The 15,455-nt window shown below is 40.5% G+C and overlaps 1 pseudogene; it reads right to left on the bottom strand.

Moving 5' to 3' along the window:
* Positions 1–9,626: 9,626 nt before the first annotated feature.
* On the bottom strand, positions 9,627–13,888 carry LOC125167223 (60S ribosomal protein L39-like; annotated as a pseudogene).
* Between the last annotated feature and the right edge of the window lie 1,567 nt (positions 13,889–15,455).

The raw sequence follows: 15,455 nt of genomic DNA, 5'->3' as shown, positions 1-15,455 counted from the left end.
CATACTGAGCTTCTCCATAAGGATTCTCTGGAGACGCGCCATCTGGGCTGGGGGCAGAGTGTACTGCTTTGGAGCAGCGCCGGCCTGGTTGCAAGATGTCCCTTTCTGGAGTGCGGCATCCCAAGACAGGGGCCCGAAGAGCACCCGAGCACCCGGAGACTTTATACACCCCAACTAAGCCTGCGAATGCCTCGCTTGGCATCTGTGACTTCCTGCCTCTTCTTAGCTCCACACCTGGCAGGAGTGGAATGGGGAGGAGGTGGGGCAATGAGGAAATCAAAGGGTGTGGGGAATGACCCTCCTCAGGGCTGCCAGTTGAGGGAAGATCGCTTTGGAGAGCCCTGGTGGGCCAACGTAGATGTGTGATCTGCTGGTGAGTCTCGCTTCACCCGCACTCCCAATGCACACTAGGCTAGGAGATCTAGTGTTCCACCCTTCGGGTTTGCAACTGCCCTTCACCTCGGTATCCGGTATCCGGAGCGGAGCGGCAGGGCCTCCCGTGCAAGTGGTTACTCTCAGGAAAGTGACGACCTGTCTCCCTGGCGCCCACTGCCGGGAGATGCGGTTGAGGAGAGCAGGTTCAGGCAGCAGATCCAGGGAAGGGAGCAAGGGCTCAATGAGGCCTGTGAGGAGTAGGCATTGGGCCCGTCCGAGACCCTGGTTCCCCGCCCCCCGCCCCCAGGAGGAGGTAGGGTGACTGAGGCAGCGGTATCACCTGGGATTTTGGGGGGTGGGGAGAGAGTGAGAGAGGACTGAGGGGGAAGGGAGTGGGGTGTTTGGGTCTCAGCTGCTGGCCACCTTGCCTTCCATATGGATGCGGTTATCTCCGAAGAATCTCGATCCTTAAACCTCCTTTTGTCTTGGGAACTGAAAAGGGCATTGTCAGGCCTGAAAAGGACCTAGACAAAATCCGCACTGTTTCGATTCAGGACTCTGTTTAATCAGTCCCTGGTGACAATGTCGTGGGTGTTAGAGAGGACAATAGTATCTTTTTAAACCTTTTTAAACCTTGTGGCCTTCAGGAAGACAAAGGGCTTGAATTTTATGGGCTTACAACTTCAATTAGAACAGTGCCAGTGTGCATGGGAGATTATCAAATTTGTATCATAAAACCTCTTTCTAATAAATGATTGCTGGGGAGGGAGCCTGGACATTGTAAGACATATATTGGAAACCACCCTGGGGGCTTCCCAGTTAGCTCTGGCAGAGCAGATGGGAAAGAAAAGGAGGAAAGGATTTCTGAAGACGGCCTGGGTTGGGACTTGCCTTGTGGTCAGCTGGCTGAGTGCTTGGCTCTTCCATGCCCTTCCTCCAGAAAGGGATGTTTTCTCCAAGAATAGAGGTAAAGATTTGTAGCTTTGTTTTCTGCTATTGGTGATAGCAAAAACCTGAATATTCTTCGAGAGAAAGTGCAAAATTATCACCATTTGCCTTTTCTTTTCCTGGAGTTCCAGAGAAAGTAGGTCTTGGGGTGTGCAAAGTGGAGAGAGCCTGTTAAACATGAGATCTATACTGAGGGATCTGAATTATGGAGAGACCCTCTTCCCAGGAGGCTCTTTGGAAGAGCATGTCCTCAGCCAAATTCATCCAGAGGTCTAACCACTAAGAAAGAACTGCTTCCTAGTGAGGTGGTCAAAGCCGTAGCCAGATGCCCACCAGCTAGCCAACTGGTGTCCTGGGCAGGAGGAGGACAGAAATTTCATGTGACCTTAGCATCAGGAGCCTTCGTGTATAAACTCTTACCTGCTTCCTCTTGCTCCTTTTCCTTGAGGCCCTTTCCTTTAGAGAGGAAAAGCTGTAGGGGAGTTTAAAATGTATTCCTATCACTACTGACCCATTTTAGAGATTCAGGCTGTCACGTGTCTTCTGTTCACACCTGAGATAAGCTGAGAAAGGTAAATGTCAATTTTTTGTGTGACCTAAAAGATCAGTTCTTCCAAGCTCTGATGAGAGAAGCTAAACCCAAGGCCTCTCTACAAGCAGCTGTGAGAACAGTTTTGATCTTCCTCCCTAGATGAGAGTGTTTCAAACCTGTCGTCCATCACCAACATCACAAGGCAGATTCACACTCTGTGTTGAAACTTACTGTCTTCCAAGCATTGTTCTAGGCACTTTCACCGTTGATCTCACAGAAACCTTATGTATTGTATATATAATACCCCCATTTTACAGATAGAAACTGAGGCTCAATGGTTGGGGGTAAGTGACTTGTCTAAAGCAGTTGTAAACTTCCTAAAATGTTACCATCATCCTTAGTTTAATTCCCATTTAGCCACCATGCAAACTGCCTTTAAGGAGGACAATTGTGATCTTGATGTGACAATATATAAAGTACCCAACTATCTCAAACTAGTCTTTTTTTTTTAATGTTTATTTATTTATTTGTGAAAGAGAGAGTGTGGGCAGGGGAGGGGCAGAGAGAAAGGGAGACAGAATCCCAAGGAGGCTCTGCTCAGACTCAGGACTCTAACTCAAGAACGGTGAAATCATGACCTGAAGCTGAAATCAAGAGTCAGATACTTAACCAACCGAGCCACCCAGGCGCCCTCATCATAAATTAGTCTTATGGATACCACGGGCTGTGCACAGAAGCTGTTGACATGACATCACGGTAGTTGCTAATGTTATTGATGTTTCCCGGACACCAGGCAATATTTTAAGTTCTTTTACTCAGTAAACTCATTCAGTTTTCACAACAACCCCATGAGATGGTACTGCTATTCCTACTTTACAGATGAGGAAACTAAAGGCCAAAAAGGTTATAAGTAACCTGTCCAGGGTTACACAACTAGTGAGTGACAAGAGAGGGTCTGAACGAGAGCATTCTAGTTTCAGATCCCACATGTTTCACTACGTGGCAGACCCATTTCCCATTCTTTATATTTTATTTCTCCCAGTGGGTAGTCCTCATTACCTTACAGATGCTTCTCTAAGAGACGTGTTCTTCAGCATCTTTCCGTGTCTGTTTTTGCCTTCCTCCCTCCCTCTCTCCTCATCTGCCAAACCTCCGGCTTTTGCACACAGCCTCTGTGTTTCCCCTGTGTTCGTTTGTATGCATTCTCGCCCAGCTGTCAGTGAAACACAGCTCTTGTTGCAGGTCACAATATTTTCCTGTGACTATCATTCCACCATTCTTCTTCCAGAAAAACATCTGCTGCTGCTGCTGCTGCTTCCTTGAAACCAATTGTCCACTCAGGGTTTGGCAGAGTCACTGCTGACTCTGATAAGCTCCTCTAAGCTCTCCCAACCCCCAGGCCAAGACCCCTTTGCAGCTTTATGACTTTGGCTTTGCTAGCCCTTTCCCCAATCATCTTTCTCCCTTCTGGGTCTCCAGTGTTATCTTTATTATTAAATATCATCCTCTTCACATTTTCTCTCTTTTCTTCCACTGTAAACACTTTTCATCTCACTTAAGTGTCTTGTGGGTGGAGATTGCAATTTTCACTTCAATTTTCTTTTCTCATTGTTCAGAGGATCTTACATCTTAGCAAGTCTCTTATCTGACCAATTTAGCACTTTAGAATCTTAGATAATGTGCTACTGATGGGTAGAAGGAAGTTGTTTGAGCCTGGGTTAACCTATACCTTCCTTTCTAACAATGGTGTTTAGATGTTTGTTATTCTCTCGCCTCTTACACACACAATTAACTTGTCTCTTACACACACACACACACACACACACACACACACACACACACTTTACTACTTTAAAGCATTTTAGACTTAGGAATAAAATGTTCAGGCAAGATAATTATTGGCTTAGCATGGTTAAATAGTTTGTTAACCATGTTTATCTGTTCTGCATGTTTCAGTTAACCAGCCTAAGCAGGTTATCTGTGAACAGGAACAATAGTCAGAGGACTTTTTGAAATGCTGAGAAAGTACTCTCCCTCCCTCAGGGCATGATCATTTCTATGGATGTGATTGCATTGTTTACTCTTCAAAATCTGCATGAGAAATTTTATTGTTCTAGGTCACTCATCATTTTCCCAAATCACGATGTAGAAAAGGATTTACTAAATGGTTCCTTAATTATTTTTAGAATTCCAATTCTGCATCTGTTAACTCACCTTTAATCCCGCACTCCAGATTAATAACTAAAGGTATATGACATTCCCCTTTCTTCTTTGTACCCACCATTCATGCTCAATAACAAAACAAACAGCATTCTCTTCAATGCTGATCCATAGAGTGGTGATTTAACCAGGAAGAATCAATTAGACTATTAAATAGTCACACATGTACCCCCCAATTTCAAAAACACAGGGATTCTTATTTTTTCTAACCATGTCCAGTGGAAAATTTTTATTGTTTTTCCAGAAAGGTAACATCGTATTTAGAGGTAAAAGCACATTTTCTTTTCAATACCCTGCCCTATGGACCAATAAAAATCTCTAGGTCTTATTGAGGTCATGTAATTTCAAAAGATCCTGTAGTTTCAATATAGCTTCTGTGAGTAGTGTTATGGGAAGAACATTTGAGGGGACCTTGGTCATGCTTAATTTCCTTCTGCATTCTGACTGGGTGGTCTTTTATGAGTCAACAGGTTTTCAAATGGGTTTCCTAGCTAAAAGCTCTGAATTGGATGGTCCCTTTTCTCTCCTTCCAATACCAACTGCCCCCCACCCATTCCTTCTTTCCTAGGGGCTGGATAGCATACTTGGCAGAATTTACTAGGAGGGTAATGGAGGCTGTTTGCAAATTAAACTGGAGACAAAAGTGCGAAATAATCCATTAAAAGGGTCTTTGAATCTCTCACCTGAGATGTCTGTTACACCTTCCTCCTCCAGCTTTTTTGAAGGATAATGTGTTTAGCAATCAGCTCTTCCTCCTAAGGAAGTTATCGGCTTACATTTATATTATATCTTGGGAGGCAAATTCTCAACTAGAGGCAACCTGAATCGTCATATGTCAGGGTCAGAATCTGTCAGAAAAGCATTAGTGCAATGACAAGAGCTTTTTTTTTTACAATAAAATTGAAATACAGAGCAAGAAACACAGCATATCAGGAAATGACAAAAGAAACCTGGTGTGGGGAGTAAAGAAGTAACTGCCTTGCTGGGAAACTCTTTTTACTGCCTAATCACACTGATGGACTCAGTCAATGGTGCTCCTGATTCACTACAGGAAATGCTACATTTTTGAACCAAAATGTAGAGATAGGGTAGGATTTTCTTATTTTCTATATTTGTAGATGAAACATTATCTTAAGGTAATCATTTTATCCATTTTGGTATATGGGGGCCAGAGGGGACTAACTGAATAAAATAGAGCTCCCAGAATTTTGTTGTCCTGGAAACATGACAAGAATGTTCTCTTTCTTCACCTAACTTGTCACTGATTGAGAGGAACGTGAACATGCCCTCAAATACGTTAGGTATGCCGACCAACTGAACAACCTAATTCCACGACTGTCCTGCTAACCTTAAAATTTTAAGTTTGTCAATATTTTATACATGCATGTGATACATATGTAAGTGGAGATGAAGCAGATGTGGGGAATGTTCAGTTCTTTTAATGAGAAAGAAAAACTCTAATTTATAACCTCACTTGTCAGACCTACTTAGGATGAATACTGGTTTTCTCACTCCAGAACTAACGTATTTTCTTTGTAAGATAATATGAAAAATACAGAAATGTATAAATAAGCTATGATTTTAAATGTAGCTATTTTCATATGACACTTGAGTTCTTGTTAATACAATAGTGTAATGAGTAGGAGACTCAAGTAAGCTATTAAAAGTACAGGGGGGAAAATCTCATTTGTGTCACCGCAGATTATAACCACAAAGAGAAATGATAGAGATGATATATGTTTGGAAAGAAAAATTCCCCTTTATCCTTCAGTTCCTTCTTCTCTGCAGCCTCAGATTGTTCCCCCTATCAAGAGTCATGCATTGGGAATCACAGCCATTTCTGCCATTAGCAAGGTAAAAACCAGACTATGAAGCAGGACAAAAGGACTTGGACAGAAGAATCTGGCTGTTTGTTTCAAACTTGGCATGAGTTCAGACAGGGCAATAAGGTTTCCAGGGAAGCTGTAATTCACCAGCTTCCAGTCAGTCAAAGGCTTCAGAAAGCTCACTACCCAAAACCCATGTCTGTGAAGCCTTAGAAGGCAAAGGAATGATTTATTCTAAATTGATGTTAGAATGTTTAGTTGCCTTCAGGCCCTCTGAAAAGGCACCTTTGCAGACTATTTAACATGAGCTTTCTCCCATCATTGCCACTATGTGATGCCTCCACCAGCTAATCTGTAGACAGCAGAGGGAGGCTAAGAAACTTGTCTAAGCATAGGAATATAAGTGTGGGGATTTGGGATCCAAAGAAGGTTGATTACTCTAACTTCCTAGCAGCTAATACCTCCATAGTTCTGCACAAATGTGGTAATAGATCATCATTGCATGTAAGAAAGACCAGGGCCAAAATACTTACCCCCAAGATCCAAATTAATTCTCTTTAAGTTGACCCTTAATCCTATGAACATAGCTATCTATGGTCACTTTAACAAGGTTCTACCATCCCATAACCCCATGACTCTTCAGGACTTCCCTTCATTCTATTTCTAGGGGGTCTTCAGCAAGACTGCCTCACCTGCCACAACTCTCACACGCTAAAGCTTGGAATCTGCAGACCATCTCAAAGTCTACTGTGCTTCATCATCCAGCCATCATATTCCTGCCTTGGAACTTGGTTTTAGCCTGTGTTTTGCTGAGAAATGCCCTACACTACAAGTCTAGCTCTTTTTCTTTCTGCACATGGCTCCAATTGTAGAACTCCTACCTTGTCTACAAATTTTTCCCACACTAGTTGGGATACAAGTAAAGAATTCACCTAGGTCCATACTATCTAAAGCTGCAACTAAACTCAGAATTCCTTTACTCAGAAGGCAGTATGAAAGAGTGCAAAGAATGTGGACTTGGGAATTGATTGAGCTTTGATTTGGAAAGAAACAATTGAATGTTGGCTGTCATACTAACTGTGTGAAATTACTACTAGCTTTGTTCCCTTCAATCTTCATCTAGAGATAACACCATGTATCACATATGGTTAATATGAGTATTGAATGCATGGATAGTGTATGATAGTTGGCACTGAATAAATGTAGTCCTTACTCCGTTCTGCAGAATGCACTTAAGGCTTTTACATACATCCAGTGTAATGTTCGGTTTGTTTAGTTTATCATAGATGTCAGCTTGGACTAAGTTTTATGAACATATAACCCCAACACCTCAGTAGCTTAATTACAAACTATTGTTTCTTATTTATGTTACATGTCCCTACAGCTCTTCACTGTTTTGTTTTCATTCAGACTTAGGCAAAAGGAATAATCCCCCATATAGGACATTTCAGAGGAGAAAGAGAACATGGCAGAATCATACAATGGCTGTTAAAGCTTCTGATGGAAAAGGGCATATATCATCTCTCACATTTAAATAACTAAAGCAGTCACATGGTCAGGCTTAATATCAACAGGGAGAGAGGGACAATGGATATTTTTTAATAGTGAAACAATCTACCACATTTGTGATTCACACATGTCTAATTTATGACCAAACATTATATATGCTTACAATTATTGTCATTATTCCTTTACATTTCCAGAAGAAGAAATATCACAGTGTGACATTTCATACTATAAAATATATGCTATACATACTATATGTTCTTTGCTATAGACTCCAGAAGAGGAGCTAGGTATTTTCCTGTTTGTTTGAAAACCCCAAACCGTAGGCTCTCGGTGACCTTCGGGAGAGTGGTCAACACCCAACTTTACAGTCAAGTAGGAGGGCACCAGAATGCACCATGAGCAATGAACATCAGGACTGAGAAAGGACACTGTGTTTACCTGCTCAATTTGAGGGCTATTTCCATGGAGGCCACTCTTCTATGACTAATCTGTAGGTGATAAAAACCATTGCGAGGACTAATTGCATTCTCATTTACTTTATTCCTTATTATTCTAGAAAGTCTGGTTATAAAATAATATGGGTATTAGAGCAATAGAAGGACAAGCAACAGTAATTTGGAATGCCAGGAAATAAATTCATTGATCCAGCTTCCAGCTAAATCCACAGCATAGCCTTGTATATTACCTGACAGATAATCACACAACCACACAAAACCTGCTTTTAATTTAGGACCAAGATTTATTCAATCAGCTCTCAACTGATAAATACTTGTATAATTGTATTATATAATACAATTTTTACTGTTACATGCTGAAATGAACATTCTTATAGATATGGTGCATCTGTATCAATATTTGCTAAGGATAAGTTCCTAAATATGGATTGCTGACTCAAGTGGTATGTACATCTTTAAGGCTTCTGATTCCAATCCATTGGTTCTCCCACCCTTCAGTATCCCCCAATCCTTTGATGCCCTCATTTTCCTCCTTACCCAACTCAAATTCCTCAACAAGCGTTATCATTTGAACATATCCTCAACCTTCTGACCCCTCTCACTTCATTGTACTCAAGGCAAAATCTGTAACTCCTGTAGAATCCAACTTTCTATCTACTCTGCACCTGTGGTCATCACAATATGGCCAGAGAAAAACACAGAATCATATCGACTGGTCTCACTTTAAATTTATGGCCAATCAAAAAGAATGAAATCTTGCCATTTGAAGCAATGTGGATGGAACTAGAGTGTATTATGCTAAGAGAAATAAGTCAGGCAGAGAAATACATGATTTCACTCATGTGGAATTTAAGAAACACAACAGATGAACATAGGGGAAGGGAAGGAAAATAAGATAAAAAAGAGAGAGGCAGGCAAACCATAAGAGACTCTTAAATACAGAGAACAAACTGAGGGTTGATGGAGGTGTGTTGGGTGAGGGGATGGGCTAAATGGGTGATGGGCATTAAAGAGGTCGCTTGTTAAGATGAGCACTGGGTGTTGTATGGAAGTGATGAATCACTGGGTTCTACTCCTGAAACCACTGTATGTTAACTTGAAATTTAAAAAATTAATTTAAAACAAAACAAAACAAAAATAATAAATTTATGGCCACCAACTTCAAATGAGTCCTTAATGTTTCCAGGCCATCATGCTAGATATCTCTAGACCAGTCATCCTCCCATTATCCTCCTTGCCTGTTTCATACTATTTTGTTTCTCATCAACTTCCCACCTCTCCCCCGCTTCCCCTGCTCCCCAGTCTTAAACTCAGGTTCCTATTTCACCAAAACTGAAGTAACCAGAAGGGAGAGAATCCATAGAGTTCTACCACCACAACACTGTCTTAACTGCTCTTATATTCTGTCTTCCCAACTGTTACCATAGATGAATGGTCTACCTCAAGGATATTACTCCAGCAATTTGCTCTCTTGCTTCTACATTATCATTTTCTCTCTACTGCATCATTCCCATCAGCATACAAACATACTGCTGTCTCTCCATTTTAAAAATAAAAGTATTTTCTCTTGACCCTTCCCTTGCCAACAAGTATCCCCTTTTAGCAAAACTCTTTAAGTACTTGTCTGTATTCACAGTTGTCAATTATTCTCCTTCCATTCTCTCTTGTTATTATCTTCATTGAGGTATAATTTACATACAATAAAATTCACCAATTTGTTGGGTTTTGAAAAATGTAAACATCATATAACAACCACCACAATAAGTTATAGAACATTTCCATCATCTGCAAAATGTTTCCACACACCTTTTATCCTGCCTTTTTTTTAATGATTCCATTTTATCTCCACTATTGGTTTACGAATTATACTTGTTTTGGTTTTTTCAATTAATGGTTGTTCTAGGGAGTCCAGTATACATCTTTAATATATCACAGTTTACTTTTGAAAAATATTATACCATATCACATATAATTTAAGAACCTTACAATGGTATATTTCCAAATTCCCCTCTTCCTTTGTGCTGTTGTTCTCATATACTTTGCTTCTATGTATGCCTGTAATACATTGTTGGTAGATTTGCTTTAAATAATTATATTTTAAAGAATTTTTTTAATAAGAAAACACTTCTGTATTTATGCACATATTTACCATTTCTGGCATTCTTCTTTCTCTGTGTACATCCAAGAATCCTTTATTATATCTTTCTGCATAGGGCTACTGGCAATAAACAATCTTAGCTTTTGTTGGCCTTAAATTTTTTTTTCAAACAGAAGATCTCACATAGTTATTACTGAACCAATCTAACAGTAAAGAAGCATAGAAACACAGAGAAAAATCATTTTCCCAATAAAATACATCTGACTGTTCAGATAGTTGTGATGTTTTCAGCTTGATATGATAAGACACTACTGACTATAATACAGATACAATATGTATGCCATCTCATGTGCTATTCCTCAGAGACCCAGCTTGGTTCTTCTCCAGTGTTTCCTCTTGGAGTTGTACCTGATTTTGTTACCAGTTTTCATCCAAATCCATCCAAATTAGGGAATGGGATGATTCTGCTTTTGTTTCTTGGCCAAGAATTGCTTGATCCTGAAAGTCTTGTGAGAAAACTGCTGAGGAACATAGTGAACTGCATTCATCACAGTGGTAGAGTCAGGAAGTAAGAGCAGTCTTAGAATGTTTTTATTTTGCTTTTATTTTTGAAAAATATTTTCACTGGGCATAGGATTCTGGATTGACGTGATTTTGTTTCTTATAGCACTTCAAAGATACTGTGCTATTGTCTTCTGGTGTGAAGTCGGCTGTCGTTCTTGTCTTGTTTCCCTGGGCTGCTTTAAAGATTTTTCCTGTTATCACTGGATTTCAACAATTGATCATGATATACCTTAAAGCAGTTTAATTTATGTTTATTCTGTTTGGGGTTTCTTGATCTTTTTATGTCTATGGGTTTGTCACTTTCAAGAAATTTGGATTTTTTTCTGGTCATTATTTCTTCAGTTATATTTTATGTCCTCTTCTCTTCCCCAAGTCTCCTCTTCACTGGGACTCCAATTATACATATATTAGACACTTTTATTAGCCCCACAATTCATTGAGGTTGTGGGGTTTTTTCCCTCTGTGCTTCAAGTTTACTTTCTTTTACAGTGTCTTAAAATTCACTTATCTTTCCAGTACTGTATTTTTTTTATTTCTAGAAATTATATTTGGTTTTTAAAAAAATATATATATCTTGCATATCTCTCCTAATTAAGTTTACATTTCTCTTGACATCCTTGATCATGTTTATAAGATTTATATTACTTGTTTTAAGGTCCTTGTTTATGAATTCCATGATCCCTGTCATTTTGGTTCTGTTTCTATTGATTGTTTTTTAATCTGATTGTACATCAAATTTTACTGATTCTTTGAAGGGCTGGTACTTTTTAAAAAGTTTACTTATTTATTTTGAGAGAGAGAGAGAGAGCAGCGGAGGGGCAAAGAGAGGGAGAGAGAACCACAAGCGGGCTCTGCACTAGAAGTGCAACAGGTCTCAATTCCTCAAACTGTGAGATCATGACCTGAGCTGAAATCCAGAGTCAGACACTTAACTGACTGAGCCACCAGGTGCCTCTGAAGGCCTGGTAATTTTTAATTGGATGAAGAGTTGTGAATTTTGCTTTACTTATTACTGTACTGTATTGTATTCCATTAAAGATTGTTGAATTTTTTCTGGCATCCAATTAAGGTACTTGTGGATAATTTTGATCCTTTTGATAAAGGTTTGATTTTAAGCTTTCTTAGAGTGGGTCCAGAACAGGCTTTATTCTGGACTAATTTAGTTCTATCACTAAGCCAAGACCCTTCTGAGGACTCCAACCAATGTATTATGGGATCTCCTCATTTTGATTGGTGGGAACATGAATGCCTTCCAACACTATGCAATCTCCAGAAATTGTTCTGGCTCTTTTCCCTGGCCTTGGGGAGTTTCTCTCATTTAAGTGCAGATCAATATTAGCCAAAGACTCTAGAGGGTTCCTGTGGATATCTTCAGGGATTTTCTCTGTAAAGCACCTCCTTTTCAGTATGTTGCCTTAAAAATCCTAGCTATCTTGATATCCCTGAATTTTGATCTTAATCTCTTCAATTCAGTCGGACTGTTAGGCTCTTTGGGCTCCCCCTCCCTAGAGTATGACCTGAAAACTGGCTGGAAACAATAAGCTGGGAGATCATAAAGCTCATCTCATCTCCCTTCTCTCAGTGACCAGAGTCCTGTGCTATCTTTTGTCCAATGTCTGAAAACCATTGTTTCATCTATTTTATCATGCATTTAGTTATTTGTAGTTGAAGGGTAATTCCTATTGCTGCTAATTCTTTCATAGTCAAAGGATATACTCTCCTTTAAACTTATTCTAATCAGCATTTGCTCCAGCATTCTGCTGACACTCTTTGCATCAAGGCCACTAATGATCTCCAAATTGTTAAATCTCATACTACCTATATGTAAGATGCACAAGGGCACCTGGGTGGCTCAGTCGGTTAAGCATCTGACATCAGCTCAGGTCATGATGTCCTGGTCTGTGAGTTTGAGCCCGCGTTGGGCTTTGTGCTGACAGCTCAAAGCCTGGAGCCTGTTTCTGATTCTGTGTCTACCACTCTCTCTGCCCCTCCCCCACTCATGCTCTGTCTCTCTCACTCTCAAAAATGAATAAATGTTAAAAAAAAATTTAAGATGCACAAAAGACCACTAAGTCCCCTCCAGAACTGATAAAACTATGATAGATGATGTAAGTAGGGTGGCATGTCAAGAGCACTGAATAAAACTATAGCACTTTAGGTCTAAGGAAAACTAGTCATGGATTCTCAAGACTTTCTTAGACAGCATGAAGCTCATCTAGGTGAAATACAACTTGTTTTAAAACATACCCAGGATTTGATTTTTATTCAGGAATGGTGAAGACAACAGAACAGGAGACAATTGCCATTGAAAGGGTGGTTTGGTACTCACTGTTTGAAGAGGAGAGAGACATTCCACACCACACAGGGCAACGTGGGGAAGCACAGGGTCAGATAGGAGGCAGAAGGAGTGAGGGGAAATATGGGCAAAAGCCTTTATTTATGGTTTGTGTGGGAAGGAATGAGTAAGGCAGGGTAAACAGCTGATCAGGCATAGGGCTGCATAGTTTGAATTGTTTCAGTGGGCCCTAGTCTATAGGGGTGGTCCCTAGGTGTCCAGTACCTAGCCCTGGGGTAGCTAGGGCAAAGGAATATTGCCTCCTGGAATATAAAAGTGAGAAAGATGGGGTGGTTTTTGAGTACAGTCTCTGGATTTGTTAGTTTGCATACAATAGGTATGCATATGAAAGGCAAGTTGCTATCTCTAGGAATTAGCTAAACCTGGGAAGGGCAGTCCCTCCCCTGTCCACAAGGACCCAACATGTCAAAACATCATAAAATACATATCATAAGAAACATTAATACACAACAATAACAAATTGATCCACCCTACAAAGACTTATCTTCTTCAGGGAATGAGAGAGGGAAGACATAATGATTTCTCGAGACCCTGGTTCAGTCATAGGCCCAGAGGCAGGGCACCAGATTCATTGCAGTATAGGGGCCACTGTCTTCTCTCAGCTGGGTTATTGCAGTCTCCTCCTTGCTTCTATTTTTACTTTTCTTCTCGCTATACTCGCTATACTTTACTTTTCTTCACGCTATACTCCACTGATGTTTAATTGATACATGTCTGATCACATTGCTTATCTGCTTAACACCCTATAGTGGCTACTCGCTACATAGAATCACTCTCAAACTTCCTTACATGGAATATAATTTAGTCTCATTTTTTGCCATAAACCACTCTTCCCCCTCAATGCCCTACACTCACCAAATCTCCCCTCTCCACACATGGTATAGTCATTTATACTGAACCTCCCCTAGTTCCTTAAAGACATCATACTCTTTTGGGGCACCTGGGTGGCTCAGTCAGTTGAGTGTCTGACTTTGACCTAGGTCATGATCTCACAGTTCCCAAGCTTAAGCCCTGTGCCGGGCTCTGTGTTGACAGCTCAGAGCCTGGAGCCTGTTTCAGATTCTGTGTCTTCTTCTCTGTCTCTCTCTCTGCCCCTCCCCAACTCATGCTCTGTCTCTATCTCTCAAAAATAATAAATAACCATTAAAACATTTTTTAAAAAAAGACATCAAACTCTTTCTAGTTCTTCATGAGTATTCCCTCTTCAAAGGATCTTTCAGACCTTGATTCAACCATATCCTCCTCAGAGAGGTTTTTCCTGACTGTCCCCCAATCCAACTCAGCTTCAGGGGACCTCCTCAATCTTTGCACAGCACTCACTGCTTCCCCACCATGGCACAGTCTAACAACATTTCTATAATCGCCTATTTACTTCTCCCATCTTCCTTGAAGACAGGCACCACGTAAATTGTTCACCTCTGTATTATCAGCACCTAGTACAGTGGTTGGCACATGAGTCTTTTGAGAAATGTATGTACAATGTGTCTGAATGCACAAAGCAGCAGTGTTCTAAGACCAGGCCTAGGTAAACTGGGTTTGAGTGTCCCCAGGGGGGCCTCAGCAGAGACATTGGTTTGAGAAGTGCATCAGGCTTCTAACATTGTTTCCACTGGGATGACTGGGGTTGGGCCTGGGTTGGAGAATTCATAAACCTTCATTCCTGGTCCTGAATTAGAATGAAACCAATCTCCAGGGGAACAAGCAAGAGGAGATATAGCATTTTCTTGGGAAATCTCTTCTCAGTAAGTTTACTTTGGGCCCTTTAGTTTTTAATGCCCAAACAAGTTGATATGCTTATCAGTAATAGTGCTGTGATTTTATACTGGTTTAAAATGAGGGGTGCCTGTGTGGCTGAGTTGGTTGAGCGACTGACTCTTGATTTTGGCTCAGGTCATGATCTCACGGTTCATGGGTTTGAGCCCCGACTCGGGCTCCAGGCTGACAGTGTGGAGCTTGCTTGGAATTCTGTCTCTCTTCTTTCTCTGCCCCTCCTGCACTCTCTCTCAAAATAAATAAATAAACTTAAAAAAAAAAAGATGTAAAATGAAGACAGGGATGACTACACTTGACAAAAGAAGATGAGCTATAAGAAATCCAGTGTTAAGAAACAATAAAAATTCTAACACTTTATAAATTTTGGGATATCTCTCTTTAATTTCAACATTAGATAAAGGTGATGAATATTACATCTCCATTTTTCTGAAGCCGTATTTCCCAGAAAAAGATAATTAAATTTATGAAAGATTTGAGAGTGAAATTTCCAAGGCTAAGGGAAACTTCCTATGGGAAGAGAAGTTACTCAAACACCTACAAAGGAAGAAGAGATGGGGAGGAGGGTGTGGAGGTGGTAAGTAGCTATAGTCAGTTTTGACTGAGGTCTGGACAAGAGGAACTGGCCTCAAATTGTAGCAAGATGTGTTAGGTTAGGCCAGAAGGGAAAGTGTGGAATAAAGACCCAAATCACTCTCTCTCTCTGTTAACACACACACACACACACACACACACACACACACACACACACACTAGCAGATTGATTTATACCTAGTTTGTTTAAAAGCAGCTCTGATTCAGA

The sequence above is a fragment of the Prionailurus viverrinus genome, chromosome B3, assembly GCF_022837055.1.
Source record: "Prionailurus viverrinus isolate Anna chromosome B3, UM_Priviv_1.0, whole genome shotgun sequence".
Lineage (NCBI taxonomy): Eukaryota > Metazoa > Chordata > Mammalia > Carnivora > Felidae > Prionailurus > Prionailurus viverrinus.
This window is presented reverse-complemented; position numbering and strand designations above follow the sequence as displayed.